General features: G+C 39.0%; 1 protein-coding gene across 8 annotated transcripts in view; it reads right to left on the bottom strand.

The window, feature by feature from the left end:
• The window catches only part of ARID1B (AT-rich interaction domain 1B), a 380,200-nt gene that overhangs the window by 301,186 nt on the left and 66,417 nt on the right, over nucleotides 1–12,597 (bottom strand). The gene's annotated exons all lie outside the window — the stretch shown is intronic.

The following is a 12,597-nucleotide window of genomic DNA, read 5'->3' as shown; positions in this document are numbered from 1 at the left end:
ATATTTTAATTGCTTCAGATTTCCCATCTGTAAAGTAAAGATACAACTATCCTATATTTCAAAGGAAAGTTTATGAGAATACAGTGGAATACTCTCTCTACTATCTTCACTGTACATAACTAACATAATCACCTCTAACTCTCAATATGTCCAAAATCAAACTCAACATCCTCCTCCTCAAAACGTGCCTCTCCTTTTGTATTCAGGCTCTTGGTTAACTGCCCCAAAACCTTCTCTTCCATCCAAACCAGGGAATCCTGAGTCATCCAAGACTCCTGCTCTCTCAGCCTGCACCTTCTTACCTCAATATGGTCCATCTCTGTGCCCTACCATATAGATTACCTTCCATATAGATTTTGTCTTAGTTCCTTCAAGGTATAACAGAAATACTATAAACCAGGTGACTTAAAAACAACAGAAAGCTATCTTTCCTAATTCTGAAGGCTGGGAAGTCCAAGGTCAAGATACTGGCAGATTTGCTATCTGGTGAGAGCCCACTTCCTGGTACAAAGACAGCATCTTCTCACTGTGCCCTCACGAGGTAGAAAGGAAAAGGAACTCTCTGGGGTCTTTTTTATAAGCCTCTATCCCATTCATGAGGGCAGAGCCCTCATGACCTAATCACCTCCCAAAGGTCCCACCTCCTAATACCATTACACTCGGGGTTAGTTTTCAACATATAAATTATAGGGAGACACAAATACTCAATCCCACCCCTTTCCTTTTTATCCTTACCACCACTATACTAATCCACTGGGGTCTTACTTTATTCTGGTCTTTGTGTGGCTCGGAACAGGTCATTCCATGTCTTCAGGTTTTCTTCCCTTTAAATCCTTCTTCCCCACCAAGGAGCAGGCAGACAACGGCCTACCTAAAATGCTAATTTCAAAGGGCCACTCCTTCCCCCTCCTCAGAACTAGAAAGGCTTCATATTGCTTACAGGATCAAGTCCAGCTTCCCGACTTGTTGTTCAGAGTTCTCCATGACCCAGCACCTCCTCCAGTAACATCCCAAGCAAGCCAACCACAAGCAGCTAAGCACCAGTTCCTCTAACAAGCAAACTGGAGGGCACCACACTCCACTCTCCATCTACTCGTATACGACTCTTTTGCCTAAGACACAAGTCTGACCTTTTTGTTTTTTAATGACTCTTATTCATCATACAAAACTTGGCTCATCATCTGATCTAAGTTATCGTCTGTTTACTTTACAAGACTGCAGGCTCATTGAGGTTGGGAAGTCCAGCACCCATGTGGACACAAAGTAGGCACTCAGCAATGCAGAAGCACTCATGGACCTTACAAAACAAACTCAAAGAACAGTCTATATTCACTGGCCCTGTCCTTTCTTCATTCACTCGCCCTGTCCTTTCTTCATTCACTCCTCAAACCACTGCAATTTAGCTTTTACTATCAAATCACAGGAAAAAAAAAATCTCTCTGGCCACTTCATAATCCTTACTTCTTCTTGACCTTCTACAGCATGTGGTATTGCCGGTCACTCTCTACCCCTTGGTAACAGCTCCATTTCCCATCTCTTTCATGACACTGATACCCCTCTCCCTGCTCTGCTTTCTTTACTGTACTTCCTCACTGCCTCCTCTTTTGACATTCACCCCTAAGTGCTTGGTTTCCAAAGTCTGTCCCCAGCCCCCTTCCCTTTTCTACTCCTTAGGCAATGCACTGCCTTCCCTATGGCTTCCATTATGGATCTAAAACTGCAATTCTCAACCCAGGTTACACAGGCTCTAGGACCCACTCCAGACCAATCAAAATAAACTCTTTGGGGAAGGACACATCGTGGACACTTGCTAATGTTCCCCAACTGATTCTAAAGGGATGCCAGGGCTCAGAAGCACTGGGCCACACGTTAACTTTAGAATGGAACCTCAACTCTCTATCTTCAACATCCACACCCCCACAACCCATATTCCCAACTGCCCAGCGAGCACCTCTGTTCCTGGCACACTCCCACCATAAAACCAAAGTCATGTCTTCCCTCAGATCTGCTCCTCCCAGACATCTACACAGGCGTCCAAGCTGCACACTTGAGAACCATCTTAAAATCCCTCCTTTGCCTTACCTGATACTCAGTTACTAAGATCCATGTGTTCAACCCGTGAAACACACCTTAGGCCAGCCCCCCCCCCCGACTCAAGGCCTAAGTAGGATACCTTCTTTATCATCCACCCTTCTTCCAGGCTCCCTGTCCAGTCTACCCTCCACACCACCAGCAATCACCTTTCTGGAGCATATTTCATAATTACTCCCTGGGTAAAACTTCCCACAAAAAGAGAAAGCTCTCCTATTGAGATGTGTCAAGTCCAAAGTCTTTAGAACGGTGTATTAGACCACTCCCATTCACCACCTTTCTCTAATCTACTTCCCTAGTCCAAGCCTCTGTCACATTCTCCAACATCTTTAGTCCTATGAGAATCAGATTACCATCCTTATCAACATACAAGTTTAGGATTATAAATCATTGGATATTCTATTTCCACTGTCAAGAATATGAAACACATACACACATTCCTGTTATTCTCACTAAACCTGTAAAGCCTTCCCACTGTAGCTTTTATAGAATCAGTATCTCCCTTACCTGTGATCCCCACAGCTTTTTTATAAACCTCTATTATACTAATTATCACACCATATAAGGTCGTTGACACACCCACTCTATGGCTCAACTGTTCTCTAAGGGCCTAGAGTGTATATCTTTTTCCAAACCAAGTTTTGTTACATTAGAGAAATTATAAAATGTTGCACAAAAGGCAAATAGCGTGGCACAACGTATTTAGACCAAAGTCAGTCGACCAAAGGCTTTTTTCTGAAGAGACTCAAATTGACAAAGGCGAGAAAAGAAATAGCAGGAAAAAAAAGACGATTTCTGTTTTAAATTCTCTGTTCTAGTTATGAGAAGTACAGAATGTTATTCCTCAAAAATCAATTATTGACATCTTAACTAAATGTCTTTTGTGGGAGTTACTGCAGACTCCATTAAATGGAAGTTAAAGCCATCATTTTCCCAACTGAAGACTGGAATTCTTTTTCTCTCTTATAATAATTCTCAAGTAAATGAAAGAGTAACACTATTGTCTTCAGCTTGGTGTAGACGTTAGATAATTAACTTGCAGGAAGAGCAAAATTTACGGCTCTGGACTACAGTAATACTATCATTTTATCTTACTACCTTTTTATTGGCATAAATCCCATTTTTCAATGGTCTTCTCGTTCCTGACTATTAGAAATTATTGGCAGTTTACACTAACAGGCTTCCGTCATGTTTCATTTCCAAATCCTATTGTGGCTGTTCATTCCAATCAAAACCAAAATAGATCAATTTTTAAGATTTTTTTAAAGGGGACATTAGAAAAATAAATTATGTAAGCAATCTAAAATCCTTCCAATATTATCTATAATAAATTCTGAACATTAAATAAGATTATAAAGAACTAATAAATCATTAAATTTCTGCTATACCAACTTTAGAAAATGAAATTTGAGAATATAGCATTAAAATTGGTAAGAAAGCAAATTCTACATAAGAAAATGTATCCGTAAGTACAGGTGTTTTTATCCATATTCACCTCATTTCTGCAATGGACTTAACTAACTTACTAAGCAGGGACGTTAAATTCTAAATCCTTCTATGGTTTATCAGATTCTCAAATTTGCATCAGTACTGTGTCAAAAAACAGTCTCTCCCTGTGCCCCCCACCCTTTAAAAATCAGGATGAGACCAAATGGCTGCAACAACTCCTGCTGCATGCAATTATATAACTAGGCAAGAAGGGTGTGAAAGTTTGAATGAAAATATTAGAAGTGACAGCTTTCCACCTTAGTCTTTCTGTGCCCTCTCCAAACTGCAGGGAGCAGATGGTAATTTTCAAGCACATATAGACCAGGCTTGGAAGGACAACTCAGTGATAAAGAAATAACTGCACATGCGAAAAACCACATGTTTTGCAACCTACAGTTTCCAATCTAGAAAAGCTTTAGTCCCGGTTAACACAAACAGAAAGGCTGCCATACGCAAGGCTCCATGTAAAACGCTGGTGTATAAATTATAAAGTAAATTTTCAACAGTTTCCTTTTCACATCTGCACTTACAACATGCCAGTAAACACTGGAATGTTTAAGCAAAAACAATGGAAAAACTAAAATCTAAATATTATTTAAGTCACCAAAGAATACTAACTCTTAAGGGATGGAGAGCGCGTCTCTGGTAAGAATCCCTTTACAGTCCAAAAACTAGGCAATAGGTGGCAATGCCAAGGGTGTCAATACCAGTATTGCTCTCCAGCACATCATCACAGGTTTAAGGCCAACAGTGTAAAGGATAACAGAGAAGGAATAAACTAGACAGTGTTGACTCATTTATACTTCAAATGTAAAACTGACTACTGTGCTGATTAAGGAATAGAAAGCTATTTGCCTTTTCCTCTTCAAGCAAACTAAAATAGAAAAATGAAAATGAAAGCAGCTCCAGAACAGGTGACCAGGACCTTGGCCATGGTTCTTTAGCCCCTCTCTCACCTCCAGCTCCACCTTCAATTTCTAGTTCAAACAGAATTTCAGAAATAAGCCCTCCCTGACACTGCCCAGGGATGCAAATAAGTAACCACAGTCCCAAGCAGGAGAGCCTGGCGGAATCCCCGCATCAGAAGTTTGGACCCAGGCCACAGGCATGCCAGGGCCTCTCTTCTACCCACTGGGCCACCTGTCCTTTCATTTCAAGTGGCTTATGCTTGGCATTTAAGCTTCAGAGGGGCCACATACTGCCTCCACATGGGGAGGAGCATAGCGTTCTGACATTCTCTCAAAATTGTGGGTAACACAGAAAGAACACACCTTTGTCATCAGCAAACATAGGCTCACCTTTTGACACTTCAAAACCGTGTAACCCTGGGAATGTGACTGGACCTAAACCTCCATTTCCTCATCTGGAAAATCTAATACTCACGGGATTATTTAGCAGGGCTACTACGAGGTTCAAGTGAGATTACTGGTTTAAAAGCACATTTGTTGAACTGAACAAATCTTACTTACTAAACTGATGTTCTAGCTGTTGTGATCCTTCAAGCTGTTGTGACACTTTTCCATGGCGGGAAATACAAGTTTCCCTCAATCACAACTGTCACGACAGGACACCCACAAATTCAACCACAGGCCTCTCTGGGCCACTACAACCTTGGAATAAATTGGTGGAGTCAGATCCCATCCTAACCTTACATCACCAATACTTCAGTCTCTCAACTGCTCAGTTCAGAAACTGCCTCAACCACATTTCTAGCTTTCCCCCTAAATGTCTTCCCTTTACATTTTACAGTTTCAACAAAATATGATTGATACATTTTACATTAAAGCAAAGCAATGTATTTTTAAGCAATGGGTTTTTTTTTAGATCTAAGCATCTTGAAAAGCTGACATTTATCTTCACGTGTGTGTGATTTTCATGTGTGAGAATATACACACACACAAACACATACATACATACAGTGCAATAAATGGGCTATGTCACACGTGCGTGCAAACACCCCCTATACGAGGGTGAGCTGATACGGGGACCCTCGTGAGAACCAGATCCAGTGTGTGATGTTGAGGAGGCAGCCTGGCTTACTGATGAAGAGGCTGGAGCAGAACTGACAGGACCGAATTCCAGGTTCTCCACTACAAGTACTGGGGAAAGTTAGTTATTAATCTCCCCATGACTCAGTTTCACCACCTGTAATGTGAGATGATGGCATATATCTCGTAAAATTGCTGTGAACTTGAACGAGTTATGTAAAATGCTAAAAACAGCATAAAAACACTGGGGGAGTACAGTGTTTATATTACCGTCATTCAGTGTGTCTGGTGATCGTCACCTACACAGGTACATATGGTTTTCTGCATTCAGATACAGGTGGACTTTGAACAATGCAGGGGGTTGGGACACCCAAAATCCATGTATAACTTTACAGTGGGCCCTCTGAATACGCAGTTCTGCACCCACGGGTTCAGCCAACCGCGAATCATATAGTACTGTAGTACGTACTTAGGGAAAAGAATCTGCACATAAATGGACCCAGGATTTCAAACCTGTGTTGTTCAAGGGTCAACTGTATTTGAACATATCTGTTTAAGCATACGCATGTCTTTCCATATGGTATCTGCAATAAGTTCATTTGGGTTAACATTAGGCAAGACATACTGAGTGTTTACCTTATGCTGGGCACTAAGACCCCAGTAACATCTGAACACATTTGATCCTCATAACAACCCTACAAAGAAACTGAGGTACAGAATGACTCCAGAACCCAGTATCTCATCCAGATCGGCAACCAGTTTATGTGAAAACAGTTATAATTACAACACATGAAAAGAGTAGGTTACATAATCAGAAATTTTCCCTGGGAATTTGATAACAGAAAATAAACCACTCTAGTCTTTATTTTCACATTGGTACTTTCAACAATTGTCTTTTTCATAAGAGCACTATAGCATCTCAAAGAACCCAGTGAATGAGAGCAGTCAGATGTTTCCCATATTCTAGAGCTCATTTTAATTTCTCTGATAGAAATCAGTGGATTTTATATTCCCATCTCTAAATGTGGTATTTTAAACAATAAACATACATATGCCCCCCCCAAAATTTAGGGCTCCATTCAAAACAATGAACTGTTTTGATAAATTTAAAGCTTCACTATTTTAACCAGTTTTCATATAGCTAACTTATTGCTTGGCTTGATTATTAGTATTTCATCTTAATTTAATTATAAAGTGAATAGTTTACAACTTTTATAAGAAACACTGCCTAAAATATGTGATATTTTGTCAAAACAAAGGAACTGAAAATAAAAGTAAACATGTAGTCTGATCAAATGGTTTATTCATTTGTGAAATAAATACCAGTTAAACCAGGACATGTGAAACATACAAAAGTGAAGAAATAGGTCTGCTACACTTTGTGAGCTACAATCACATGCTTCGATTTTAACATACACGTTCCACAAAAGAAACAGCCTATAGTCTATAAAAGATAAACTTGTACGCACTTTAAACAGTAACGTTTTTGTAGCTGAAGTTCACTCTCAGTATAAATTCTGGTTAGATTCCCAGCTTTTGAAAATCAAAGAGCAGTTTGCTCATTAACTTACTTTTAAGGTATCATGCATACCCCCTGAAAATGTATTGCTAATTCTTAATAATAATTTGATAATATTATAAACTTGCTTTTCTAAAACTGGACTTTATTCCTAATCTCTCTGACCTATTCATCCCTTCCTGACACTGGCACCATTACAGCATGGATTTTACCTTTAACATGTATTCAATTTCATATGAGAAGCATCCACCCCACTCACTCCTGCCCAGAGCTAATAGTTTATCAAAAAAGCCTTATGAAGCGGCCCAAGTGGACAAAAGCTGTCTAGCAGTTAACTGGAAGTTAACAGGACAAAGCAATGAAAGAAACAGAAACTCATGTTACCACCTAATTTTGTTCATTTATTCTGATGATCATGTTTTTGTTTTAATTATTTATGATAATTACAGCAGTTAATGTGGCGTAATATTTTCACAAAAGACATGAACTCTCACTATAATAAAACCTTCCCAAATCTTTCAGCATTTCACTCATGCCCAACACACTAATCACAACAACCAGACTGTATTGCATTAGTTGATTTCAAGAGTCTGAAACCATTCCACATTAACTAGATCACGGGGAGGCGGAGAGCTTATGAGTCTCCAATGATTCACATCAATAAGATCTAAAGCACAGAGGATGGAATAGTCTGCATTTCCTCAGTCCTGAGACAATTTGGGCAGTTCTGAGATCTGCTCCAGGCACCTGCCTTGGGGGGGGTTCTGAAGAGTTTATTTAATAAGCCTGGACAAATGAACCAGGCACTCAAATCTCCAGCGTGCTCTGCTGCTCCATCAGCCCCTAACCCGAGCTTCCCACCCTCTCAAAGGGTCCTCAAACTGCCTCAAGTATGGGCGGCAAGGACCCTTAATTTTCTGAATTCCATGGAAGATCCCCAAATAAAATCAATAATCACTCAAACCCAAAGAAAACAGCCATTTCAAGTACATTTTAGCTCACTATGGCAATCGTGTTCAATCCTCGCCCAAAAAAGGGGGGTGGGGACTAGGGTACTAGTTATTAGCTTGCTTTGGTTCATAAAAGAAAATTGTTAATGTCACAATTCAAAACTCACTGAAGAACCATATGTTCTGTGAAAACATCCACAACAGTATTTTCACACACAAAAAAATATAGCTTTCAGTGAGTTCTACTGATAAATTCTTTACAAATATCATCTCATTTAACCTTCACACAAACCTATGGAGGCAGGTTAATACTATCAGATTCAACTAACAGACGTGGAAACCATGTCCCGGAGTTTAAGGGTAAGCTTAAGAGCTCAAAAGCAAACAGGAAGGAGTGTCTGTGTCACAAGAGGGACATGATGTAAGACAAGAGCAACTGTGCTGGCAAATCAGAAGACACAAGGAGTCAGACCCTTCTGCCACCACGTGATACCCAAGTGGAAGAAGAGAGAAACAGGCCTCCACCAGGCTCCAGCTGTGCCCTGGCTCAACCCACAGGTGATGCAAAGGTAAACCAAGGCCTCCTGGAAAGGAAGCTGGGCCCCAGATTGACCAACTTAGGGATCTACCATTAGGGCCCATTATCATGCCCAGAGTGGAAATAAAGCTCATCCTTAGACACTCCTAGGACTCTGAATTTTAAAATGTCAAGATAATCGTAAAGAATATTTCAAAGTATTTCAAATCACTTTCACATAGACTTTCATCTAGTCTCACAAGACGTAACAATACAGGCTGATTTAAGAGCTATAATTCCGATGGGTTAATTAGGACTTAAAGCACAGAGCTAAGCCTGGAATTCTGAAGTTCTAATTCCTAATCAAGTCCTTAAACTCAATAAGATTATAAAGTACCACCCTATACCATGGTCCTGGTAATTCCATCCGTCAAATAGATTGCCTATGTGCAAATGATGTGCATAGTACATTCCTCAAAGTAACATTAAAAGTTTCTCAGCACTGTTCCTCCTATTGGCATTGTAATAGGATCCCACTGCATTTTACAGCAAGCTCACGAAGGCATAAGGAGGTTTGGGGTTTCAAGTCGAAATCTGTTTGGTAAACTTGTCTTCCTCTGTTCCCCCAATTAAATGCGGGGGAAGAAACATTAAGTATAAAAACTAAACCATAAGTGAAAAAAGAATCTTGTCTCTGGGAAAGTCTTGTCTCTGGGAACACTAATGATTATATCTGAAGGCTCTAAAACACAGTAAAGCATAGCTCACTGGCACAGGAAAATATAAGTCATTAGCTATTAATAGAGTCAGAGAGTCAATTGTTGTAATTAAATCATAGTTTAATCTTCTGTATAATCCTCTGAGTTAGTCTTGACATGTTTCCTTGCGGTCAGTTTTGGAAAAACATCTGCTAATGGTACAGTTTTGGGTTCTGAGGGGCAAAAATTACATCCTTCTGGTTGGAAAAGAGTCATAAGTCTTAGGAGACTAATTTTTATGAAAACATTGTATTAATGAAGTCCTATCACTGGCTCTTCATTTTTTTAACTTAAAAGAGACTTAAAACACAGAAACAAATTTATTTAAACAAAGAAGGCTACTACAAATTGAACAATCAAAATATTCTGATTCAGAGTCTACATGTGCTTATTCCAGAGATAAAGAGTAGAAATAGAACTTCCCCAATTAGAAGGGAAATACGTAAATAACAAGTATTTGTACAACTGACAATGCCCCTTTTCTAGACCAACCTAACAGCAAGAGATGACAATACCTCTATGACACCCTTAAAGAATACAGGGCTGATCCCAGATCACGGGAATCCGTTACCGCCAATTTTGCTAGAGATCATTTAGATACAATTATATTCAAGCCTAGACTTTTTCTAAAAAAGCAAAATCAACTCTGATTATGTGCTGGGGTTTTTTCCCCATTATTTTAGTATTCAACATGAAGCACTCAATAAATAAATATTCAAGTAAATTAACTGTGTAAGAAGTTTACTGTACTTAAGTCATTTGAATGCTGAAGTAGTAATTTTATAGCAATCTTTGCAAAATTCCATGTTACATTGTGCAGGCCCAATTCAAGCCCACTCCTGACACCCTACAGCTATAAATTATCTCTGGAGCTTGAAAGTGAAAGATAGGCCAGGTCTGAAATAGCATAGCAGTTGGACAGTTCCAGCTTAGAAGGCAAACCCTGCAATAATCTAGATCCAGAGCCTCAGAAGGAGTCTAATTCACTGTCAAAAGAAGAAAAATCCCTTCCAAATATATTCTTCTTTAAAAAGTAGACTCTTTCTTGTTCTTTCTTAAATATACAATTAAATAAGGGAATGCCAAAAACAAACCAGAAAATAAAATCTGCAAAATAACAAGAAACAAGCTGAATCCTAAATGACTAGATGGTGCTTGGAGAACAAAGAGGGTACGTTTCCCCCTTGGAGTCAAAAGTTCTGGATCCCCTTTCTGGGTTCTGAAGACCTGGGAACAGCGCCTACTGCCGGGGCGGGGGGCTCTGGCACACAGAGAGCCCACAGTAACTGATTCTTCCCATATGTAATGAGAGCACTCAAGAACCAGAGCCTGTCCACTCTAGCATGGTAATAAATGATATGACCACACAGAACATGTGTAAGACAGTGTCCAGTGCTGTTAGTAAATATATGTTAGACAAATATGCAAAGTTCTAGAGATTCATACAACACCTTGTCACCTGTTGTTGTCACTGGGTAGAAGGACTATGGGGGAATTTTTATATCATTATTCTTTTTACATTGAATGGACATTTTACAGAAAACATCTATCATTTCTCTTGTCAAAAAAAAATTAAGCCATTCTCCTTTCTAATTTTTAATTTAGTGTGGCTTCAAAGAAAGGATGGTAAGTAACTGTAACATCTTCAACCAGGTCAGTGGCTTTCAAACATGCCTACTGAGCCCCAGATCACTGGCGGCGGGGAGTTGCAACAACTGAAGCAAAACTACTTATCTGTCATGTGCCTTAAAAGGGTAATTACACAATTCTTTCTATCCAGAAGAAATTCTGAAATATTATGTCTAACTTTAATTTTCTGGGAGAAAAAAAATGCTTCAACTTCTTTAACAGTAAATATTTATCTGTGGAATTATACTAATTACAATGAGGAGCCACTTTGTGATTATTAAAAATGACTATACTTTAAGTTTAGTCTAAGGGTTTATTATAGTGTTTCCGTCTACCCTACTCTACCTCACATTACGTTTCATCCTTTTAGGCATTTATGTCTTATAACTCCAATCAAATCCCCACCTGCCTAACGACAGAAACTTTCTCACACTTTGCTGAGCACTTTGCACGGAACAGTGTTCAAAAAATTACTGACCAGTGGACATTATCCACTTTCTAGACTTTCATTTAGCTATTGTTTTGACTACAAAATCAAAAAGAATTCGAAGGCAATAGATAAGCTCAGAGAAGTTTCCTAACATTATGGTATTCAGTGCAGATCATAGAACAGGAGGAAATAATGTTCACACAAAATAGACAATTTATCATTTTATTAATCATCTATTATAAAATGCAAGCAAAATTTAAAAATTTTTAAACTCGTTTCCTGTAAAGGAAAGCTTTTCACTTGCAGATCAAAGACAATATGAGGAAGTTAAATGACAAAAAATTCCGTCTCCAAACAAAAATTAATCCTGAGAGATTTTCCCCTCCAAAATGCATTCTTTGCAACATCATTTGTCATAGTTAAATGCTGGAATCAACTCAAATAGTCTTCAATCAGAAGTTTGGCTAAATAAATGAAGATATATCTAAAAAGAATACTGTGCAGCATTATCTAATATGATGATGGATAATGAAAACAGGGAGGGAATGTCTACAATACATTAAGCAAGGACAGCGAGTGGTAGAAGAAGATGTGTAACATCGTACTTCATTTAGAAGTACACATAAGGGGGAGGATATAGCTCAAGCTCTAGAGCACATGCTTAGCATGCATGAGGTCCTGGGTTCAATCCCCAGTATCTCCTCTAAGAATGAATGAATGAATGAATGAATAAATAAATAAACAAACAAACGTAATTACCTCCCCCCTCAAAAAAAAAAAAAGAATAACTAGACATACACACAGCAGACTTGTTATCTCTGACAAGTCAGATTTCAGAGGCTTTTTTAGCCTTTTACTTTCTGCAGTAAGCATTTCAAAACGTTTTAATCTTCTTCAAAAGTAGTACTTTGTTATCAGGAGACAGACTATTCTTCCATTCACCCCAAAATGTAAAGTTTGTTGTTTCCCTGGAAATAAAGCATATCTATTTGTAGTTACATGTACCTCATTTACTTAAAGATACTACCATGTGCAACAACAAGAGTTGGAAATGGTTCCATATCACTAATTATCAGAGAAATGCAAATCAAAACTACAATGAGGCATCACCCTCACACCAGTCAGAATGGCCATCATTCAAAAGTCCACAAATGACAAATGCTGGAGAGGCTGCGGAGAAAAGGGAACCCTCCTACACTGCTGGTAGGAATGCAGTTTGGTGTAGCC

This window comes from Camelus ferus, chromosome 8 (genome assembly GCF_009834535.1).
Source record: "Camelus ferus isolate YT-003-E chromosome 8, BCGSAC_Cfer_1.0, whole genome shotgun sequence".
Taxonomy (NCBI): Eukaryota; Metazoa; Chordata; class Mammalia; order Artiodactyla; family Camelidae; genus Camelus; species Camelus ferus.
The sequence above is the reverse complement of the archived record's forward strand: the minus strand, read 5'-3'. Positions and strand labels throughout refer to the sequence as shown.